General features: G+C 37.8%; 1 protein-coding gene across 5 annotated transcripts in view; it reads right to left on the minus strand.

Annotated features, from left to right (window-relative positions):
* Tcf12 (transcription factor 12) overlaps positions 1–23,280 on the minus strand; it is a 282,155-nt gene that overhangs the window by 82,310 nt on the left and 176,565 nt on the right. The window lies entirely within an intron of this gene.

The following is a 23,280-nucleotide window of genomic DNA, read 5'->3' on the forward strand; positions in this document are numbered from 1 at the left end:
GACAGTTTGTGTATAGCCCTGGCTGTCCTCAAACTCAAGAGATCCACTTGCCCCTGTCTGAGTGCTGGGATTAAAGATGTGTGCCACTATACCCAGCTCCCTTGCCTACATTTTAGTAATTATGCAGACTCATTAATCTCAGGGGTGGAAAATATTTTGGTGACTATGTGATTATATCCTTTAATTATAGGAATACTTTTGAAAGAGGCTGCCTGCACTTTGCTTGAAGGCTTTTCTATCCCACGGAAGCTGACTGTTTGCTTCCCTTTTCTTTTTGGATACTCTTACCATTTGAAGAGCTGCCGTATTTATAAGACTAATCTCTCTTGCTTTGTTTCATGACATGGACGAGGAGGGAGATGCCCTTCCTCCTCATCCCTCATGGTCCACTAGACTCTCTTTCACTTTGTTAAGTTTCTTATAAAATGGCACAGAGCACAATGCCTCAGATGCTTTAGGGGACATACCCCCCCATCATGTGAACTGAAGGTTGAAAGTAGTCCAACTTCATGGCTCTTCACTCTGCTCCATGTGCTGGTTCGTCTCCTTATGTTAGACTTGTTTAGTTTATGCTTCTTGGACTCAAGTACAAGACCTAAGATGTGTCACATGTATCTTAGATTCTCTGACAATAATTTATCTTGTTGTACTTGACCAATAATACTTATCCATCTACCCCTGTTGTCTTAATATTTGAAATCTGTTAATGAACACATATGCTAGGTTTCCAAATGCCTAGGCATCCAAAATGTAAGTAAGAAATCCATCAAGAGGACAAAAGTGAGGGAGAGAGCATGGGTCCATTGCTGGAATTCAGAGAGTCAGCAGCCCTAACCTAAAGCACTGATTTGGGGATCTTATCACAAACAAAATGAGGTTATAGTTGGCAGAACTTGGGTCTGAGATTTCTGGCAGCTGGAATGAAAACTATCACACCAATGTGAGACAAAAAAGAGAAAGTGACTTCATTGGGGTAGGGTGGTGAAGAAGGGGCTCAGAGGATGCTTTCAGGCATGAAAACACAATTCCTCCAGCTTATGACTACTCTCCTGGTAGATACTTAATACTTTACTGTCGTCTTCATGTTCTTAGTACTGAGCATCATGACTTGGTGAGTGAGAACAAACTCACTCCAGTCAGAAAGAGTGAGCAGAACCTGGGAAGAGCAGCCACTGTACTCTAGTCACAGCCTTCATTCTACTAGTCAAGAAAAACTAAGTTACATGATTTTTCTCACTGTTACAGCACTTTAGAATTCACACAACATACAGTTTCCTAGCAGTGGGACTCAATATACTTATCATGTACAACCATTAGCTCCAAATGACTGCCTGAAGGAAACTCCACAGCCCTACAGCAGTCATTTCTTTCCTCTTTGCCCACACATACTAAGCAGGAACTCCTTATTTCATTTTCCTCAGTCTATGGGAACCACTATTCGGCTTTCTGGCTCTGTGTATTTACCTATTCTGGTTATTCCATGTAAATATAACCTTCTACACATAACTTATTTTATTTAGTATGATAGTTCTGAGGTTCATTCATCTTGTGTGTGGGAGGTAGCGGGAGATACATATGAGTGTAGGTAGCAGTGGAGTCCAGAAGAGGGTATGGAATCCCCTGGAGCTGGAGCTGAAGTTAAAGGCAGTTGTGAGTCACCCAATTTGGGCACCAGGAACTGAACTTGGGTCTTCTCCAAGAGCAGGATGTTCTCTTAACCATTGAGCCATCTCTACTAGTTTAGAGCCCTTAGCTCTAATAGTTTTATGGTAAGTTCCTTAAGCATTTCTAAAGAAAAGGTCAAATTGTCTGCAAATAAAGATAGTTCTATTTCTTTACTCTCCTTGAATTTCCAATACATTGCTGAACATATGGGTTCTTGAAAAGAGACTTGCTTTAGGGGAATGCTTTCAATACTAATCTTGAATGTGTGATAGGCTGTTTTTCATAAAAAATATCTTTACTACGTTGATGAAGTTCCTATTGTTAGCTCATTTTTTCTTAAGATTTATGAGACAAACTTATAAGCAGTTGTGAGCTACTTGCTATGAGTTCTGGGAAGTGAACTCAGGTCCTGTGGAAGAGCAGAAAATGTTTTTTAACCACTGAGCCATCTCTCTAGCTCCCTATTCTTACCTTACCAATTGGTTTGATCATGAAAGGGTACTACTTTTTTGTTTGTTTTTGAGCAGGTGTGGTACAGTCACAATGCAGCTTCAGCTGGGCTGAAACCTGCTATATAAGTCAAGCTGCCTGCCTCGACTTTCCAAGTGCTGGCATTTAAAGTCTGTGCTCTACCTGGTAGAGGTACTAGATTTTTGTTAGATGCACACCCAACCCCTACCCCATTGGTTGTCTGACTCTGAGTTTTTTTCCTTCACGTTATTACTCTGGTAAGTTACACTGATCAACTTTCCTATGTTAAGCCATTCTTGTATTTCTTGGGCAAACTTACTTGGTCATGTCTAATCCTTATACTGCTGTCATCAGTGTGTTAGCATTCTATGAATGATTTTTGTATCGATATTCAAATGGATAATGTTCTGCAAGTTCCTTTTCCTTGTGGTGTCTGTGGCTCTGGTATCAGTAAAATGCTGCTCCTAAAGAAGGAAGGAAGTGTTTCAGAAGCTGTAGCCTCATTAACTACATTTTACTGGAAAAGGCATTTGGCTCTGGGCCTTCCACTACCTGCAAAGACTTCTATTATTGATTCTCTTATTTTTCTGTTGTAAGTCTGAGCTAGCCTTGACAGTGTGTGTTTGTGAGAATTTGTTCATTTCATCCAGAATATGCATTGGTATGTAACTGCTTGTGGTATTTACTTTTACTTCTTATTTTCATGAAGCCAGTAGCAATGTGGCCCTTTCACTTCTGATTTAAGTTATTATTTAACAATCTAGGCATATGTTTTTCAATTTTGTTGATCTTTTCAATGAGCCAACTTCTAATCCTTTTTTTTTTTTTTTTTTTTTTTTTTTGGTTTTTCGAGACAGGGTTTCTCCGTGTAGCTTTGCGCCTTTCCTGGAACTCACTTGGTAGCCCAGGCTGGCCTCGAACTCAGAGATCCGCCTGGCTCTGCCTCCCGAGTGCTGGGATTAAAGGCGTGCGCCACCACCGCCCGGCCTAATCCTTTTTAAGATGAGGTATTTCATATAACCCACGCTGGTCTAGAACTTACTATATAGACCAGGCAGGACTCAAATCTGCAATTCTGCCAAGCCTCCCCCATGTTGGACACCATACCTCACTAAGGACCAATTTTTGACTTTGCTGATTTCCTCTCCTGTTTTCTGTCTGTTGTGTTTATGTCTGCTCTTATCTTTACAGTCCCGTCCCCCGTGTCTCCCACCCCCACCCCCCACCCCCGCTTTCAGTTTGGTCTGTTTTTCTCTCTAGTTTCTTTTGAATTAATTATGTTATGTGTATGGGTGTTTGGTCTGCAAGTATGCCTGAGTACCATATGCATGCCTTGCATGTATGGAGGCCAGCAGAGGATATCAGATACCCCAGACTAGAGTTACAGGTAGTTGTGAGGCACTATGTGAGTGCTGGGACTCAAATTAGGGTCCTCTGCAAGACCAACCAGTGCTCTGAACCACTGAACCATATTCCAGCCTCCTTCCCCTTTTCTAGTTTCTAAAACTGGAAACTTAGGGTCCTGATTTGAGAGTTGGCTTCTGTGGTTTTTGACATTTGGAATTGCTATGTGCCAAAGGCAGCCTTGAGCTTGTCATTGTTCTGCCTCAGTCCTTAGGAGGGACACACAGTTACGCATGCAGCCATGCAAGGCTGGCTACTTCCTTTCTGTCCAAGAGCTTCTGCTACGAATGTGCCTCTGCTTATCACCTTTGCTGTATCTCCTACATTTGCCATGCTGTCTTTACTCACCTGGTTTGTCAACTTCTTTATAGCTCATGTGACAATGCCCCAGCATGCATGAAACAAAGTACTAAATCAGCCAAAAGCTGTCTCTGCATCTTTCAAAAGTAGTCTTAAAAGCAGTGTTTGCCAGGCAGTGGTGGCACACGTCTTTAATCCCACAACTCAGGAGGCAAAGGCAGGTGGATCTCTGTGAGTTCCAGGCTGGCCTGGTGCACAGAGCAAGTTCCAGAACAGCCCAAACTGTTACATCTTTCTCAAAACCAAAACAAATAAAAAAAAGAACATAGTGTTCTTCAGATTCCTCAAAAAGCAAATTCTTTTTCAGCCAGAGCTTATGTTATTTTTTTTTTGTGTTTTTTTTTTTTAATGAAATAGGCAAGTGAGTAGTTTTAATTACCAGATATTATGGCATGTGAATAAAAAGACGATACTGTATCAATGTAATTATTTAGCATCAATTATAAATTCCAACAGATTCAACATTCAATAGAGAGAAAGGGGTGATCAGACACAAAAGGAGAAATAATCTATCTTAAAATAAGTTCCATAAGTGGTGATAAAAAGGGAGAAAATGAACAATTTAAATGTAAACATCACACATAGATGTATCTTCTAGTCACACAACAAATCCTTAGCTATGAATCTTCAAATGATGCTCTGTTTGCAAGTGGGAACCTAGAAGTCTTTGTCTTCCACAGACGTTATACATAAATTTTAGTCACCACATCTGTTTTGTTTTTTTTTATTTTGCCTTTGACAGGCAGATGCAGCATTCTTTAAATAGCAAGGTCAGAATATATGAAACATATGATCTCCACATGCTTGAAAGCACAGGTTATGCACCTTGAAAATTCTTTTAATAGGTGTGCTCATTGTTCAATGCCAGATTGACTGCCACTGATAATTCTGTCTGATATGGAGAAGAGGAAGCTGTTCATTGAACATGTAAAATAAATACATAAGAGACAGACATGAATATTCTCTTATCAGACCATTTATACTGCTCTTGCTATACAAATTCATATTGAAACAATCTTTTTATTAATTAAAAAATTTATATTTGCGAGTGCTTTTGCCTGCATGTATGTATGTGCACCACATGCATCCCTAGTGCCTTCAAAGCTCAGCAGGGAATTGTCAGACCCATTGGGATTGGAGTTACAGGTGTTATGAGTGGTGCTCATTGTATACAAATTATATATATTGAAATTGATATTGTTAGAAAATGCTATATGTATATTTCTAATTGTACCGTTCATTTAACAATGTAATGTAATTTTCTGATCCTTGAATGTTGTTATTACCAACTATTAGGATATAAAGAAATGAAAGTTAGTAGTTAGACATTATAATAGAACTTGCAGTTATATTAGGTATGCTTTCAAGATTGAGTAGATATATTTTAGATAGACAGGTTATCTTCAAACCCTTCAGAGATCTACAGAATATGGCATTTAAAATGTTTTAATAACTTAGAAAATTTTTCTTTTTTGTTATGACTATGAGACATGTCGGCTCCTGGCAGTACCAATCTACTTCAGAGAAAATATGGGCATTGAAAAAACTGCAATTGGAGTTAACTTTCATTGTGGCAAAAGTTATCCACTGGACAACAAAGTATCCTCAAATCAACTGCTGACAAACAGGACAGACAGGACATGAAACAAAGGACTACTGATTCTTGTCAAAACAAGTGTGGTTATGGCTTTATCAAAAGGCATCTTCTGAGGCCAGGACAATATGGCACCATCCCTGAAGTGGCCTTCGCAATCCGGGAAAGGTACAGTGCCTTTTTCTTCGAAGGCAGCTTAACAGGCAGTGTGGGCCGATGGCTTCTGATGTGCAATGGGAAGGTAGCTGAAACAGTTATTCTTGAAGAGTAATTAAGCTCACACCTCTCAACAGTAGAATGGCATTTAATAGAGGGATGTGGAGAAGAATGGGATGCTGAAATGAAGCCACATACACACATAGCCAAGAAGAATGGACAGCTGAATTTAAAAAACATCAACAATTTCCAGAATTTAAAATCCTGAATCATGACATGACACTAGTGGAATTCAGGTGTTTCTGGTACATGGACTGCTCTCACCCAATGTGAGGTTGAACTGTTGACCTTGTGTACATCCTACTTCACAAATGAGTCTGTCAGATATGCTAAGCCTATAGGCTGAAGATGATGCTCCAACACTATGGAGAAACCTCAGATGATTGTCCAGGGAGCTGGCTGTTTCTGTCAACTCACAATTTTTTGGAAGTTGCTTGCATATACTTCCTGTTTTTATTTTTTTGTTAGCTAATATTACTTCCTTCTTGGGTCTCTGAGGGAGTTGAAGATTAGTTAGTTATAGCTGAAGATTAATTAGGATAGAAAGTGAATTAGATACAATAGGATAGATAATGGAATTATTTTCTCTGAATTTGTCAAATACAAATGAACTAGACATTGTTTAGGTATTTATTACTTATATATATTGTATATAGTTGTACTTTTGTATATAGTTTTTCTTATGTTAGTTATAAGCTTTTTTTTCTTTTTATTAAAATAGAAAAGGGGAAATATGGTGATATTTTATTTGTATTAAAATGTTATTTGTATGTTAATAAATAAAGTTGCCCCGGGGGTCAGAGCTATTAGCAAGCCATAGGAAAGCAGGGCAGTGGTGGCATACGCTTGGAATCCCAGCACTTGGTAGGCAGAGCTGGGTAAGTCTCTGTGTGTTCAGGGATACAGCCATTATTGGATACACATGCCTTTAATCTCAATACCAATCATGGAAAACCTGGAGGCCTATACAGACAGGCCGTGACAAGGCGGTCATGTGGTTGGGTTTACAACCAATGAGAAGGCAGAACAGGAACTCTATATAGACTTTAACACAGGGGTAGCTCTGGTTCGGAGAGGTAGGACCACCGCAGGAGGAAGGGTAAGGTTTTAGCTCTTAGCTCTGACCTCTTGGCTTTCTTCTTTGCATTGGTTCTGTGTTTCTTATTTAATAAGAAGGTTGGTTACATCTACAGGTGCTAGTAAATGAATTCATGCACTCTATAAGAGCAACAAGTGTTCTTAACTGTTGAACCATCTCTATAGAGCCTTAAAGAAAAAAACCCTGATATCTATATATGTATGTGTGTGTGTGTGTGTGTGTGTGTGTGTGTGTGTGTGTGTGTGTGTGTGTGTGTGTGTGAGATGAGCGTGCAAATGTCATGGTACATTGTCTAGATGTCAGAGGATAACTCTGTGGAGCTGGTTTCTCCTTCTACCTTTATGTGGGTTCCATGTAACAAACTTAGGTGGGATTACCAGGCTTGCTTAGCATGTACTTTTAGCATGAGATGATTGCTGAACCATCTCACTGGCCTCCTGCTATATAAACTTTTTACAAGCATATAAAATAATGATTTATATTAAGGGTCAACAAGTGACATTCTGCCAGTCAAACTGGACTTGTTTCTGAAATTACTTTCAATTAAACACAGTCCTGCTGACGATTTCTGTAGTAGCTATGACCTTTCATGTTACAGTGAAAGAGTTGCGCATCATAGCAGATAACCAGTCTGACAAGCCTAGAGTCCAGCTCTCTAGCCCTTTACAGAACATGTTTTTTGACCCCTAATCTGAGGCCTCAATGGTGGGTTAAAGAGCTCAGTTCAGAAAGATCTCTTTGCCTAGATAATAAACACACACACACACACACACACACACACCCAAAGGACAAACTTGCACATGAGTAAAATTTGGCCATCTTCTTGGGGATGTCAAGATGGTCACAGTAAAAAAAGCACAAAATGACCTAAATGATGAAGAGGAAAGCGCATTTTCATGTTTGTATAAGGAGACCAAATAAATATACTAATGTCCTAGAAAAAGTAAAGGCGAAGTAGTCACCTATGTTCAAAACCTGATTGTGACACTGGGCAAATGGTTTACATGAACAAATCTTCCCTCTTCTCTCCATGCATGCATTACCAGCAGCCCTAGGAAGAGCAAGTGTCTATGTATGGAGGATGACTTAATTATCATAGAACATTCTTTTCATTTTTCCCTTTCTTCTGTAAAGCACCGTGTGTTTATCTTTATGTATGAAGAAGTAAGATAAATAGTACTCTAATTTTCTATATCTTAATCATAATACTTTTTGTCCCATGTAATGGTGTGAGGTTTCAAAAGACCTGGTCTGCCCTAAATTCAAGCTTGTTGGGTTGTAACTCCCAATGGCTAAAGTAAAACTAGATGAGGAGAAAAGAGACAGAAGTGCCAAACCACTGCAGGACAGGTAACAATTAAGAGTCTGAAACCAGTCGGGCGATGGTGGCGCACACCTTTAATTCCAGCACTCAGGAGACAAGGCAGGCAGATCTCTGAGTTCGAGGCCAGCCTGGTCTACAGAGCGAGCTCCAGGACAGGCTCCAAAGGTACACAGTGAAACCCTGTCTCAAAAACCAAAACCAAAACAAAACAAAACAAAAAAAAGAGTCTGAGGCCAGAGAATATACTCAAGCTGTATTAGCCTCAATCAAGAACAGAAAAACATCACATGTTCTCCCATGATTCTGTGTGTACAGAGAACATATAGAATGTGTACACACACGGAAAAATGAAATATTAATTGATGAATCTTGATGAAGACTCATACTCCTATTTACCTTTTCTTTGGGTCTTAACTGTTTCAAAATAAAAGACTTGAGAAAATAATAATAAACAATACCAAAGATTCACTAGTGGCATTTCCAAATGTACCATCTCAGTTATCATTTATAGTAGCTTATCTAGGCCAGTTGAGAGAGCCTCTTCCTTCATACAAGACTCCTGAAGTCCAGGAATCTCATTAACATACACAAAGATGTTAGCTTGAAAACAATTTGAGTAATTTCTAACTGACTCGGTAGTCTAAATCCTAAAGCTGAGTTATCTATGGAGGACAAACTGGGAGACTTTGGAAATGTGAACCGACTACATGATGAGAAAGACAAAATAAATTTAAGGGGGAAAAAACCGATTGCTTGTTACTATCTAGAGTTGATAAGCCTTTTCCTCCACTACACACAAACCCAGACAGGAAATGTCCTATCTTCTTCTTTCACCATGATTATTGATGCTAAAAACATGGAGAGGCTGTTTCTTCACTCCGCTGTCTGAATCAGAGCAATAATTATTTCTGCGTTTTTAAACTGTTATAACTCACATGAGTAAGCCAAGTAAACACAGTGGAGGGTGTTTCCTTAACACTTCAGATCATTAACTGATTCTGTTAACTAAATAGACCCACTTCAGCATTGAAAGAAATAAAGACCAAGTTTAGGACACAATTTCATGTGAAAGGATCTGACAATAAATAAAACCATGCCCAAAAATCAATGGAAAATACACCTAAAAAATAGAACAAAATTATAAAAGTCTTACATTTAGATATTATATCAATAACAAAATCATACAACTTCCCTTATTTGTTTCCTTAAACATGTAGCTATCACCAAAGCGAACATAATTATACTTTTATTCTCCTAAAATAAAATTAGATACCAGCTCATATTATTGACTTTTCTGCGTGTTTTAAAATAAACGAGAAGCACTATTGATTAGTACTGATCTTGGCCTAGAGGTATCTTAAGCAGAAAGAATATTAATGTCCCAGAGGATAGAGAAGCAGGTAAATCAGTTTTGTCCATAGAAGCTGCTTTATTCAGTGCAAAATTAATACTCTGAAACAAGGTAGTACTCATTTCTTTCGACACTGTTAGAAAAAAACCTTTTTCATAGTCTTCTAGAACTTCATCTGTAAATAGATATTGAAGAATGAGTAACACTCAATGAAAAAGCATCCTTTCTAAGTCATATAGAACGCCTCTAGGGTGTAACATTTGAATTATAAATGACATATCAGTAACTGAAAAGACTAATTTCTTTATAAAAAACTTTAGTAATCTGTATGAGATAAATCTTTAACGTTTCTCCTCCTGTTCACAGGCAAGAGTTACCTTGGCTCTCAAATGTGAACTTAAGACAGCCCTTTAGTTTAAGTATGACCTGAAAGTTACGTAAAGGAATAAAGTAGTGAACTTGGCCAACATAATTTATTAATGTGAACTCTGCTAGTTAAACTGGAAAAGAGTACAAATGTGATTTTATAGGAAAGAAGATTTATGCAAAACAGCTAAAAAGATTCAGTCAGACAGCCATAATATGGATATCTTTTATCTTTACAAGGGAAAACACAAGCAGATGGTAAATGTATCCTTGCTTTTTCCAACTATTTTTTACCATTAAATGGATTGGTGTAAATACTTACTAAATATACTCAAATATATTTCTAGCTTCAGATTAAATAAGGGCCTAATTAACTCTATGTCAAAAACTATAAGCACCCGGCTGGAAGTGGTGACACACACCTGTAAATCTGGCATTGGAAAGCTGAGATGGGAGAGTAATAACAAGGCAGAGGCCAGCCTGGTCTGTGGAATAAAATGTTATCTTAAAAAAAAAAAATCAAGTATTATTTTATGATTAAAAAACTTGAAGTACTGAGTCCTTATTAATTTGTTTTCTAGGAAAATAAAATTGGGAATATTAGAGTCATATATCTCAAAAATATTTCTGCGGCATATAGCCTATGCAATGTCTAATTTCATGCCTCCTTTATATTCATAAAATGGTATACAGTCTTACTACATAAAGGCAAGCAGCTGTTCAAAAGGTTTGTCCTCTCAAGGAGGGAACGTGTTTGAACTAAACAGAAAAATAAAGCACTATCCTGGCAACAGTTCCATTCTCAGCACTCGAAAACCTCTTCTGTTGATGATCAAGACACAAAACTGTTCTCAGAGCAAAATTAGTAAAATGTTACAGCCATTTTTCTTTTATGTGTACTTCATTCATTTTCAGAACAAAAATCACAGTAGTTTGACTGTAGCTCCACTAGAAGTTTCAGAGACGATGACAGGTGACTGACTGCAGGGTGACCAAGACGTCCTTCAAGCTGCACTCAGTTCAAACTCTGAAAGGATGACAACTCAGGGCAAACAGTAAGAGGCCTTTAATACATCAGTCTGTTAATTTTCCATAAATGACTACAAAACAGACTGCAATAAACTTTAACTTTGGCAAACACTGACATTTAAAAAATAATTGTTTTATGATGCTAATTTATTTACATTGAAATTTCAGGGGTGTCAGCAATTATCTACAAGCTATTGAAGAATTCTGTCCTGAGAATCTCATCAGATAGAGACATCTATGCTGGTGGTTATCATTCTGAGAACAAAGGATCATGAATGAGTAATCAATAGAACTGCAGAAAACGAGCTGTTAATTACGACTCTCAAAGTGTTTTGTCTAAGACAAGATTTCATTAAACGCTTTGTGTAACCTGCATAGCTTCAAGTCATTACCAACACTTTGGACACTGTATTAATTCAGGGTGGGAGCTGGAAAGGGAGCATGTTCAGGGATACTGTACAGAACCCGAGCTTCTCTGAATGCCTTCCTCGGTCAGTAACTAGCCACAACCACACAGGTTTTCTAACACATTACAAATCTTATCATCTCAACATGAATTCTTAACAATTTGACTATCATTGTCTATGCTTTTAAATATCATGCAGGTTTGAGAAGACAATGGCAGCCATCCATTATATGCAGCCTACCAAAGAAATTTCCCCAATCTCTCTGGCTTTAAAAGAGAAAATGAACTACCAATGTGTGATTAAGTTTTTAAAGCATGTCAACCAAATAGCTCACATTTTTAAAGTGTTCTTTAAGTATCAGCAGCAAAGAGAAATTTTATTATCTTAATAGTTAATTTTTAATGAAAACTTGCAGATTTTCTCTCAAATTTTGCACCTACCAATGAAAAGTTATCAGAGTAAGAGATCTAAGTCATAGAGGAATTAAGAAAAACTTGAAGGGAGGGCATGGGTATGTTGGCAAGTGCCTGCTTAGCATAAGAAAGAGAAAAACAATACTTCCAGGAAATAAAGCCACAAGAAGACAACAAGCTCAAAGTCATCTGAATATATTAGGGAATGACAAACCTGACAACTTAAAAGGAGGATTTTACAGGTTTGTGGAAGGCACCCCCCCTTCCAAACCATCACTCCAGTATTTCATAAAGGCAGACTCAAACTGGGTTGGTAGTGACCAGAGTCCGAGTGTGTTTTGTTTTGCTGTGGTGGTCCATGCTGTACCCCAGGAACTAGGGCCTCAAATAGAGTACTGGTTCTAGCCAACCCAGACCGAAAGAATGAGACACTCCCTCACTCCTGAACACACCTTCTCTCAAGTAAGAAGTTTTTCTGAATATTTGAATTTAGAAACTTTCTGTCAAAAGGCTCCTGTAGATATTTTCCTACAGAGTTACCAGTATGACTTACAGGCTTTTTTTTTTTTTTTTTTTTTTTTTTTGTGAATATTAAAGAACCAACTGTAGCTAAGTAACGTAACAACATGGGTTTTGTGACAGTGTTAGGAAGGCAACCTAAGGCTCTGGGAACACAATAATGTTCTGAAACATTTTTTTCTTCAAAGCTTTCACACAAAACCAATTTCCACTCGGTATACCGAAGAGTAACACCTAGCTCAATCTAGCATTACAGTTAGCATGTAACTACTAATGAACCTACACCTGGACACCTTCAAGACACTCTGGGAAATTTCACGTCTACATGAAAATATAAGATGGTACAATAAACCTTGTACCAATAACCCAATTTCAATAGTTGATGACACAAAGTTGCTGCTTGTAATGCATCTTGACCTGCATTTTGATTGTCATTTGACTGGACTAAGAATCATCATAAAAACACATTCTTGGATGTCTATGATAGTGTTTCTGTCAAGGATTAGCAGAAAAGGGAGAAACCATCTTCAATGTGCATAGCAACATTCCATGAGCCAAAGTTCCATGCTGAATAAAAAGAAGAAAGTGAACTGAGTACTAGCAATCATTCCTCCCTGCTTCCTAACTGGATCCAATGACCTGTTTCATTCTCCTGCCATGCTTTGCTTTCAGGATGGACTGTATTGTGAGCCAAATATATCTTCTTCCTTTAGGTTTCTGCTCCTATGGTATTTGATCACAGCAATGAGAAAAGTCACTTAAAAAATACACTATTTTTCCATTTCCAAATGTTTAAAACTGCCAATAATCTTTTTTGTTTTGTTTTGTTTTTCAAGACAGGGTCTCTCTGTGTAGCCCTGGCTGTCCTGGAACTAGCTCTGTAGTTGAACCCAGAGATCTGCATGCCTCTGCCTCCCCAGTGCTGGGATAAAAGGTGTGTGCCACCACCACCTACTGACAAAAATCTTTGAAACTACAATAATCCTTTATTATGTTAAGATTTACTGTGTAAGGTTTTATAGTTTTAAGGTATTTAATCTATACACAAAAGTGCAACTGTCAATTTTTAGAGTCATCAGAAACAGTGAGTGAAGGTTTTTCATTGCAAAAATCATGCAACTCATGCAAAAATCTAACTTTCATTGGTGGGAAATTCTGTTTATTACTTGATACTTTAAGATTTCCTTCCCACAAAATTTGTTTTATATATTCTAAACTCATGAATCCTTGATTAAATTACACGGTTCAGATCTTCAAAAACTTTCTGACTTGACTACTGTGTGTTTGGGGCTCTTTCATATGCTACTTCAGGAGAGCACGGCCATGGGCAGAGGTTGAACTTCGATCTAAGAGATAGCAGTGTCTTCTCCATCCTTCCTGGCTCCAACAATCCTCCAATCATCAATCTAATAATCCACTCCCCAAAAGAGAACACTGCAACACAGTAAATCAGAGAAGTCTAATAATATTCTCTGTGACGCAGCCTCCTGATTATACGGTGCCACCACCCCTTCCTACTGCAGATACTTTTACCTCATGACCTAATCTTAACCTCTTCTCCCACTAAAGTTTAATCATGATTTTATTTCCTTCCTTTGAAACCTAGAACATGGAGTCTATTACTTCAACCATTCTCTCTTAAGCATTAACATTTATAAGCTATTTAGTCTTAGGTAGATAATACAGCTTGAGGTTTTAAGTTCCTTGGATAGCAAGCAGCATCAGCAACATTTTTTCAGAGAGTACTGCAGTGAGCAAACTAAATAATGACCACAATGCATCACCCACATCAATCTGTCTAACAGACCTGCAAATCTGATCACTGTATCAAGTTTAATCACCCGCTGTTCTGTGATGTGAGTGGCTGACTTTCAAGCCAAGCAACTACAATCTAGGGAGTTCAGCTGCATTTCCTTGCAAAAAACGATTGTTCAATTGGGCTTGTGACAGTTTACACCTTCTTATGAAGGAATGGGAAGGGTCACAAGATCCTCATCTGAGTATCCTGCAGACACTATATACTGAATGCAATTCTCCCTTAACTGCATGTGGCCCAGGGATGGCACTGGAATCTATAGAATGGAGAGACAAGAAGTTCCATCTATATGGCTTTGGGGAAGTTCTCATCCCTGCTGGGTAAAGGTTTTCCAGCTGTGACCTGCTGAGGGGAGAAACACCACCCACATTCTTTTAAGAAAACCCTTACCTATGCTCTGCAAGGAAGCCCAATAAACTCATTGGTTTCCCAGGGTGAACTTTGGTGAAATTATGCCTTGATTTTTGGAGAAAAAAAATAGACGTTGCTTGCATCTCTCTCTAGGAAGGAGTTTTTGCAAGTTAGGCATCTAGTCTGCTGGTTACAAATATAGTAAGAATTCCATGCATAATTTAGTGTCAATAATAATTTCTGGTGTCGTGCCTTAGATGTATCACAAATACCAATCAGAAAGTCTTTCCTTTGTCACTATAGGGATCGCAGAATTGATTTTTTAAAAACTGCATTTTTTTTTATCTTAAAATCTTACTAACATTTTTATTTATTTATTTGGTGTGTGTGTGTGTGTGTGTGTGTGTGTGTGTGTGTGTGTGTGTGTGTAAAACTTGCTGGAGTCAGTTTTCTCACTCTACCATGTGAAGTGTTATGTCTGAACTTGTTTTTGCTCTTATCAGATCTGGCATCCCTTTTCCTGTCTGTGAGCAGAAAAATCCTTGATTTCCTCAATGGCAACAAGGTCCTCAGACAGGGTAGGGATCAGAACCAAGGAGTTTACATCTTTTGATTTTTGTGTGTAATGAGGTATATGTACATGTTTGTATGGGGGTACAGAAGTATGCAAGTGTGCATGCAGGTGTGTACATATATGTTATGTGTCTAATCCAGATGTCAGTTGTCTTCTACGGCTCTCAACCTTACTTTTTGAGACAAGGACTGTTCAGGAACCTTGGAGCTTACTTACTGGCTAGGTACCAACTGGACAGGGTACCTGGCAAATGAACTCCAGGCACCTGTTGCTGATCTCCCTCTCCATAACGTGGTTATAGATACATGGTGCCATACCCCATTATTTATGTGGTTCTTGGGGATCCAAACTCAGCTCTTTATGCTTGTGTGGCAGGCACTTTACCGATGGAGCCATTTCCCGAACCCCTTCCTATTGCTTCTTAGCCTGACCCCAGTACACTCTTCTTCCAGGAAGGTCACACCTCATAAACCTTCCAAGCAGCACTGCCAACTGGGGACCGAGTTTCAAATGCCTGAGAATATGGAGACATTTCAATCAAACCACTGTAGGTTCGCTGTTCTATAAGGAAAGACTGGAGTGCCCTTTAAAACCTTCATCTTTCATCCTCTTAGGAAAGAATAGGCTAGTTAACACTGGCCACAAATGACAGGCTCTGATTGTAAGAATTATCAGAAACATACATGCTTGGAAAAAAAAATTAATACTTTGGTGGAAAACTATTATCAAGAGCAGAACGGGTTCTGTAAAGAACCAGACAGAAAATATACAAACCTAGCAGTCCAGACCATCTCTGTTACTACTACAACAACTCTGACACCGAAGCAGAAAGAAGCAGGAAGATTTTACTAATGTGTAAGGAATGGAAATGGCCACTTTCCAACTAGAAAGTAGGTGGAGTTGGCTGACAGCCTGCTTCCTTAAGTCTATTACATTCTCCTGGAAGCTGTTCTCACTCTAGTAGCAATTTTAATTCTCCAAGTTATAAATTACTAGTAGTATTGGAAAATAACTGTCATAGACTTGAACAACAATGCTGTCTAGCAGAGGTATGAACAACCTACACCATCTTCAACACATCCCACTTCCCACACACTCCCAGGTAAAATGAGCCTTTGCATTCAGTTCTGTATTTTGCTCTATGAAAATCACGGTTTGGATTCTCCTTTAAATTAGTTCTGTAACATCATCTTAACACATTTATTTACTGATAAGGGGAAATTACTTTTGACTGTAAAATATCCAGTGTCAGTGCTGAGAACTGAACTTTGGTCCTTGTATGCACTCTTAGCTACTAAGCCATCTCTCCAGGACCTTGGGTTTTGTTTTTTGTTTTGTTTTTAAAAGACATAGTCTTATGATGTAACTCTGACTTGCAAGAATCCCTAAGTCATCAGTGCTGGCTTCAAACACTGATCCTTCTACCTCTGACTATTAGGTGTTGGAATTACATTGTGTAAAATTTAACCTTTTCTTTTAAAAAATTATTTGCTGGTAATTTTTAAATTATTTATAACACAAGGTTAACATTATCTTCCATCTCACTGTTCTTTTCATGTGGCCTGGAGCAAAGCTATTTCCAATACAGTTTCCACATCTCTGGCCAATCTCCCACATATCCATATCTCACTTTGCTAAGAAAAATTTCTTCTTATCAGGCCTCCACTTATGGCAAAATTCTTGCAGGATAAGAGATAAACTCTGGTTAGGTATGCTAGCCCTTTCCTTATCATCCAGCTATCTCACACTATTAAGTAAACATTCCATTCAAGCCAAACAAAAATGCTGTTATTGTTAGAATACACATTAAGGTAATTTTTTTATGCATAACAGATTACTGATAACTTCTGTTTGGTATGATCTAAATAAAGTAGCAGAAAGACAAATAAGCAACCACCCTCACAATATATGTTGTTTTGCTGGGTTAAAAGAAAGGAACCAGAAAAACCCAGGATGCACTGGGTCCTGCTTGTCTTTCTCCAGTAGGCCTCCCCCTTTACTATGTCAAATTTAATCCATCTTGCATAGCCTTTGAATTTTATACATCCTTTAAAAACTATTCCTTATATAAAAATCATGTTAATTTTTTGAGTGTCAAATTATACTTGCACAATTTGAGAATTATTACAAATTATTCAATAATTTTAATTACCTTCTACACGTACATAGCTTGATTTCCCCCAGCCTGTGGAGGGCAGATCTTCTAGTCTGTTGCTTGGATCAATTCTTTATTTATAAAGTAAAACAAAAAAATACTTAATTCATTTCCTTATGTTCTAAACAATCTTATAATATACATGGACTTGTTTCCTCGACATTTTCCATTCAATAAAAGGAGAACATAAGAATCATCATCTTAAAATTCTTAAAGAATTTATTAAAATTTGTAGAAATTTGTAAGAGAATGACCTCAAATAAAACGTCTACCTAAAAATCAAAACAATTACTTAGGTTACTAAAATAATTTACAGCTATGAATCCGTTTCCAAGTAAAAACGCTCATGTTTGAAATTATCACAAATACAAGCCTAGAAAGGGGCTGCAAACTCCTTAATACACTGCATTTAAAACTCCAATTAGCTGCCCGGGCAATGGTGGCACACACCTTTAATCCCAGCACTCAGGAGGCAGAGACAGGTGGATCTCTGTGAGTTCAAGGCCAGCCTGGTCTACAGAGTGAGATCCAGGACAGCTGGGACTGTTACACAGAGAAACCCTGTCTCAAAACAACAACAAACCAAACCAATACAAAACAAAAACAAAAACTCCAATTAAAACCATAGAAGTTTCATAGGAGTTCTTTTGTATCACAGTATTATCTTCTGATCAGCAAAATCCTTTAGTTTTGATTAAGTCTGAGTTTATTTCTCTTGGTTTTGTATAGGAATCCTTTGCTTACCATCACACTGGTGAGAACATTCTTGCTTATGTCCTTCTTAAAATCTTATAGTTTTAGCTTCTACATTCAAGTCCAGGATTCATCTTGAATACTCTTGGTATTTAGTGTAAAGAAAGAATGATGCTCACATTTGCTCATATAGATATGGACACATTTTGTTGGGCAAAATACAACTGAAAATAAAATGAATCAGCCAAGTGTTTGTAAATTCTGGGCTCTATTTTGCTGGGCATCTTGGCCTGGGTAATGGTTTCCAATCATGCTAGTGTCATACTGTTTAGTTATTGTAGCTTTTCTGAAGTCACGTAGTTAAGTAGATAAATTCCTCAACTTTGCTCATCTCAAGAAACAGTGCTTTTGATATTCCAGGCCATTTGTATTTCCAAAGTTTTTATAGTGAACTTATTAATTCTCACACAAAGTAATCCCTGACAGGATTATAACTGGGGCTGCATTAAAACTTTTAGACCCATTTGGAAAGAACTTACAATATTAGAATATCATCTTCCAGTTTATAAAGATGGATAGCAGTGCAGCTATCCACTTGCTGAGATCTTAAACAGTTTGAAGAACTGGCTAGTTTTCAGTGTTGAGGTTTTACAGATTTTTTTGGTTGTTGTTAAAATGTATTCCTTCCTTATGGGGCTAGAGAGATGTCTCAGTGGTTAAGAGCACTGACTGCTCTTCCAGAGGACTAGGGTTCAATTCCCAGATTCTCAGGACCCACATGGCAGCTCACAACTGTCCGTAACTTCCGTTCCAGGGGATCTGACACCCTTACGCAGACATACATGCAGGCAAAACACCAATGCACATAAAATACAAATAAATTAATTACTAAAATAATTATTACTTATCACTTTAACTTTAGGGGCTACTATAAATATCCCCTACCCATACACATTTTATGACAGTGTCTCATTCAAGCCTTTTCTGACTCCACCTCCCAAGTTTGGGGATAACACGTATGTACCATTAGCCTCAGTTCCATCTGATTATTGTTTTCCTTTTTTCTTTTCTTTCTTTTTTTGTTTTTTAGAGACAGGGTTGGAGCCTGTCCTAGAACTCGCTCTGTAAACCAGGCTGGCCTCAAACTCACAGAGATCCGCCTGCCTCTGCCTCCCAAGTGCTGAAATTAAAGGTATGTGTCACTACCGCCCAGCTGTTTTTGTTTTTCAATGCATGTATTGTTTTTCAATGCATGTATTCTTTTTTTTTTTTTTCCTTTTGGTTTTCAAGACAGAGTTTCTCTGTGTAGCCTTGGCTGACCCTGGAACTCACTCAGTTGACCAGGCTGGCCTCAAACTCACAGATAATCCATCCGCCTGCCTCTGCCTTCCCAAGTGCTAGGATTAAAGGTGTGCACCGCCACTACCATTGGCTTCAATAAATATATTCTTATGTGCAATAAAATGTCTGGGCATTTAGTTTATTAGTTTTGATGAATTCACATTAAGATATCAAGCATTCCCATTCCCTACATAGCCAAATCTTACTCCCAGAGGTAACCAGAGATTAGGTTGTCAACAGACACTTTTGCCATTTTATAGATGTTTGACCATAAAGCCATACATTATGTATTTCAAGATCTGGTCATGCTTACATGCTTTCCTGTCTTTTTACCTGTCTTTCCACCTACGTCATCAACACATTCCATTTTATTGAGCAACATTCAATGGATGAACACAGCACAAGTTGTTTATCCATTTTGCTACTGAACATCTGGGTTGCTTCCAGTTTTAAGATAATATACACAACTGCTATGAACTTTCTTGACATAGCTTTTTATGAACAATAATCCCATCGTCCTTGGAAAAATATTCACAAATAATATTGCTAGTTATGGTATAGTTGCATATTTACCTTTGAAAAGCACTTGGTAATAGTTCTCTAAAGTCACAGTGCCACATGATAGTCCCATATTTGATGTTGTTCATGATCTTAAATTCAGTTATTTGGGTATGTAGTGGTATGCCATGATGATTTTAATTCCTATGCACCAGATAGCTAATAATGTGGTGTGCACAAGCTAATCAGTCTTCTGTGCATCTTCTTTTATAAAATGTTTGCTCAAGCGCTCAAGTCCATTTATAAAATTGGGTTAACTTTTCCTATTACATTATCATGAACTATCATATACTTTTTACACAAGATCTATGTTAGGTATATGTGCTATACATCTTATTTATAAAATTCCAATTTAGAAGATAAAGTATAATTTTAGAAAATATGTATGATATCTTCTGCTTCTCTTTGTTTAGAGAAAAAAATAAAAACAACAAACAAAAGCAAAAATCTCATCCAGGTAACCAAAGCTACTATGAGTTTATTAGTGTACTGGGCACCTCATATCCAAGACAATGCTTCAAAACATTCCTCTACCATCCTTTGACTCTTCCTTTTCCTGGAAGAAGTGATATAGATGTCTCACTTAGGGCTGAACACTCAGCAGTCACTTATTCTCCAAACTTTGACTAGTTAAAAGAGTTTCTGCATTACCTACACCCACCACTGAAAGCAGTTTTCAAAGGAAGGCTCTTAATAGCTGTGGTTACTCACATAAGATTAGGCCTGTCAATATTCCATCAAGGATGGGAAAGAACCTCACAGGGGTCTCACTCCTCCCCAAGTAGGTAGGGGCAGGAAATCACTTTCTTCACTGGGTCACCTACTTATAAGTCATCCATGCTCTAGTAAGTAACTCCTATCCATACTCATGCAAGCAGACCTAAGCTTTCTTTTTCTTTTTTGGTGGGGGGGAATAGGTATTTAAAGAGTAAGGGAATTTCCTAGGAAAAAGGGGTTCTGCAGCAGAGACAAAAGTAATGGAGTGCGAGTATGAGTAAAATACATTATATATATATGTGCACACACACCCCTGAAAAAGAATAAAGATGGCTGGAGATGGGATCTGCTATGTTGCCCAGGGCTGGCCTCAATCTCCTGGACTCACGTGCTTCAAGAGGTAGTCCTGCTTCAGCCCCGAGTACCTGGGACCAAAGGCCTGTGCCAGTCACAGTGCTCGCTTCACTTTTTCTTGTTGGTGCTCTTTTTTGGGTGAATGGGAGTTGAATACACTTTAAATTTTGGCTAATTTCAACTCATCAGTATTTCTTTTATGCCTCATGCTTTCTACTTCTTTCCTAAGAATTTTTGTGTGGGGTTGGAGAGATAGTTCAGTGGCTCAGAGTGCTTAATGTTCTTATATACTTCCCAGGTTGGTCCCCAACATCCACATCAGGTAGCTTACAACCACCTGTAACTCCAGCTCTAAGAGGATCTGATATCCTCTTCTGCCCTCCAAGGGCACTGCATATATATGGTACACACTCAGAAAAGCACACACAAATTAAAAAAAAGTTTCTGTGAAATAATTTTTGTTTGTTCTGAGGTGGTAACATTCATGTATGTTTTCTCTTCAAATGTATTATTACTTTCGCTTTCAAATTCAAGTTCCATTTTAAACTTAAGTTTTACACAGTATAAGGGATAAAGTTCCTCTTTCCCACACTGATACAGTTACTCCAGTACCTTATACTGAAGAGATAATCTTTTATTGAATTGCTTGTATCAACTTCATATATCTGAGGGCCCTTTCTCAGTTCTCTGTTCTGTTCCTTGAGCTGTTTCCACCTACATACAAATACAAAACTGTCCTGCTGATTAGTATTACTTTGAAGTAAATAGTGATATCATGGTAAATACATCCTCCTTTTTCTAAAATAGTTTTGGCTTCTTAATCTTTTGCCTTTAATTAAAAAATTAGTTTTATTTATTTATTTATTTATTTATTTATTTATTTATTTATTTATTTATTTATTTATTGTGTGTGCACACACGAACATATGACCACGCACAGAAGTCAAAAAAACAACTTATGGGAGTCAGTTCTTTCTGTCTACTTTGTGACTGAGGGCACCAAGCTCAGGTTGTTAGGCTGAGGAGCTAATATGCTTACCTGCTGAGCCTTATCACTGCAATCTTCTATCTTTAAATGTTCTTGTCAATATCTATAAAAAGTCTGTTAAAATCTACATTAAACACATTAAATCTATAGCCCAATTTAGGAAGAAATAAAATGTAAATAATAGTCTTCAAATTCACAAGCATGGTATATCTGTTCAAATCTTTGATTGAGTTAGTTGTGTTGTGTATTTTCATTGTTAAAGTCTTACATGCTGTTAAACTTACACCTTGATGTTTCATGAGTTTTAAAATTACTATTTGTAGTGGTTTGAATGGGAAGGCCCCCATAGACTCACTCATGCATATGAATGTTTGGCCCATAGGGAGTGGCACCTCGGTGGAGGAAGTGTGGGGGCAGGCTTTGAGGTCTCATATGTTCCAGCTACGCTCACTGTGGTACACAGTCCCCTTCTGCTACCTGTGGATCAAGATGTAGAACTCTCAGCTCCTACTCCAGTACCAGGTCTGCCTGCATGCTGTCCTGCTTCCCACCACTAAACCTCTGAAACTGCAAGCCACCCCCCATTAAATGTTTTCCTTTATAAGAGTTTTCTTGGTTATGGTGTCTCTTCACAGCAATAGAAACCCTAACACACTAGTATTATTTGTGTTTGTGCCTATATGTAGTTGGCATGTGAGTACATGGAGGTCAGAGAACAACCTTATAGAGTTGGCTTTCTGTATTCCACCTTGTGGGATTCAGTATGGCTATTTAACAGGTATGTTTAAATGATTGCTTGTTGGTGTCTATGTTCACGATCTCTACATTTTCAAACCTTTACACTTTGTTGACATTGATTTTATGAGATGGTATATGATTCATACCTTTTGACTATAATTAACTTGTGCCCTTGAAAGAAACATTCTTCAATTGTTGAATGTAGAGGTCTGTAAGTACCAATAAGACCAAGTTGTTGAGAGTTAATTTAGCTCTATTACTAAGATTTTGTATTGTTATTGTGTCAATTACTGAGAAAAAGTTATTAAAATCTTGTTTATTTTTTAAAATATGCATTGGGTATTCACCTGCACATATGTCTGTGCACTACTTGAGTGCCTGGTGCCCACAGAGGCCAGAAGAGAGAGTTGGATGTGAGCTGTGTAGGTTGTGGGAACCAAATCAGATTATCTTTGGGAGAGCACACAGTGCTCTTAATGGTTGACCCATCTCTCCGGCACCTAGTATCTTCAAATCTTCATTTATGTAAATTTATTTCTAACTCTATACATTTTTTTTTTGCTTCACTTATTTTTAAGTTCTCAATAGGTGTACACACATTTGTCACTTACATTTTCTTAATATTCTTACTCTCATCATGTTTCAATACAAATGCCTATATAAGCAGTAAAGAGTTAAGTGAGTTTTTAAAGTTCTTGTTCTTAGGAGCTTAATAATGAACTTAGATAAAACCTTAAACTTCTGGGGAAAAAACTAACACTGCTATCTTTTACGGTT

This window comes from Peromyscus californicus, unplaced genomic scaffold (genome assembly GCF_007827085.1).
Source record: "Peromyscus californicus insignis strain IS unplaced genomic scaffold, ASM782708v3 Scaffold_11__1_contigs__length_118956290, whole genome shotgun sequence".
Classification (NCBI taxonomy): Eukaryota; Metazoa; Chordata; class Mammalia; order Rodentia; family Cricetidae; genus Peromyscus; species Peromyscus californicus.